A 1728-nucleotide genomic window follows, 5' to 3' on the forward strand; every position below is an offset into this window, starting at 1 on the left:
GAGTTTAAATACCATTTCCATTCGTTACATTTGAGTGCAATAACATACTCGATCAGAAAATATTTTCAAATCACCTCCTTACCTTTAACTCCATATCATCCACTTTGTTCTTTTTTTGTGTGGTACATCTTATTCTTGGCAATATCTTTTCAGAAATATAAATTTATGTTAATCATGCTTCCATTACATCAAGAGAATGTGTATCAATATTTTATGACACAGAGGTAAGCCTTTGTCCTGCCTAAAACTTTCCATTTAATCTCTCCTACAGCCATCAATATCTAAAGAATTCTTATGTCTCAGTGTAGTCTGAAGCCACCAACAACTATGTTAATTTTGCACCAAATTTGTGATCACACTAAGCAAGTACATAGGCAGAATGAAGAATCTAAATAGCAATAGTTGTATCCCATGAGACCACCTTATTATCTGCTAGAATGACAGTACGAAAAGTAGTGATTTCTTTCAGTTCCCAAGGAACAAGTAGCAAGAAATGATTCACAAACACTACAGTTTTACTAGATATTCCCCACACTTAGGATTCTTTCAAGATATTTTAACGTGTACCAACTTTAATACAAACTAACATGGCACATGTTTCTAGAAAGGATGATCTTTTGAAAACAAGCCTCGCTCTTCAGCACACTGATTAAAATCTCCATTTCCACAGGTGAAATATGCTGAAAGAGAGGGTGACAAAGGTGTATACATGTTTATTGAGGGGCTCTTGTCATAATCTTTTGTCATGTGCAAGAGAATTGTTCTAGATAGGACAATAATAAAACCATAGATCTCTAATGCAATCTTACTTCCACTCTAACTATCCCAGTCCTTGAACATTATGATACTTGCAAGGATGGTTAGTGTTGTGAACATGACATAGTAAATTGGAGAAACCACCACAGTGCTGAAAGTGTCAAGAACCTTATTCAAATAGTTCATTTGCATGATAACACAAGTAATCACCACCATCGTGAAAAATCATGTCTTTGGATACATCAATTGATTATTTCCCTCAAAGTGAGCTTTAAAGTAATTTCTAGTGCTTTCACACTCATGACCGATAAAGAGCCCAGTAAAGAGCAAATGCCTGTAAAAACCAATACATTTGTATTTCCACATCATGGGGGAAAATGGAATATCAATACCTTAACTATCACCACAACAAACACCTCGTACAACACAAATGCAGTTTGAGTTGCCAGATGCCAAACTTCTTGAACTGAGCTAATAGAACTTTGAAGAGGTGCATGAATCACAATAACCACAAATCCAATTATGCACATAACACAACTCAATATCCCCAATTTATGCAGTTTCTCTTTCAGTATAAAGTTTTCTAGTACAACACTGATAATTATGCTCAGTGCACATAAAGGAGTCACCAAAATTGTAGGAGCAAATGCATAAACAACAAAATTTGCAACCTCTCCAACAATCATAATGATCATGCTCAATTTCATTCCATCAATATCTTTTGAAATCCTTTAGGTTGAGGGCTTTACATTAATAGAATTAGTTAAAAAAAGGGGAAAGAGGCCAAAATATAATGATGACATCATAGTTTCAATGAAGAAGGAAATGTATGCATCAAGATGTTCATTGTCTGATCTATTCCAAACATAATTGTATGCAGTGTCAATCTGGGCTCGGGTTCTTCACATTTTATGCCGTGTCAAACCATCAATATACATAGGCGACTGGTGTGAGGAAAATAGTCATGCCATC

General features: G+C 35.1%; 1 pseudogene; it reads right to left on the reverse strand.

Moving 5' to 3' along the window:
• Positions 1 to 600: 600 nt before the first annotated feature.
• On the reverse strand, positions 601 to 1451 carry LOC149570954 (putative magnesium transporter NIPA1 pseudogene; annotated as a pseudogene).
• Positions 1452 to 1728: the final 277 nt, after the last annotated feature.

Source organism: Cupressus sempervirens, chromosome 2 (assembly GCF_028749045.1).
Source record: "Cupressus sempervirens isolate cs-2001-9-10 chromosome 2, ASM2874904v1, whole genome shotgun sequence".
NCBI lineage: Eukaryota > Viridiplantae > Streptophyta > Pinopsida > Cupressales > Cupressaceae > Cupressus > Cupressus sempervirens.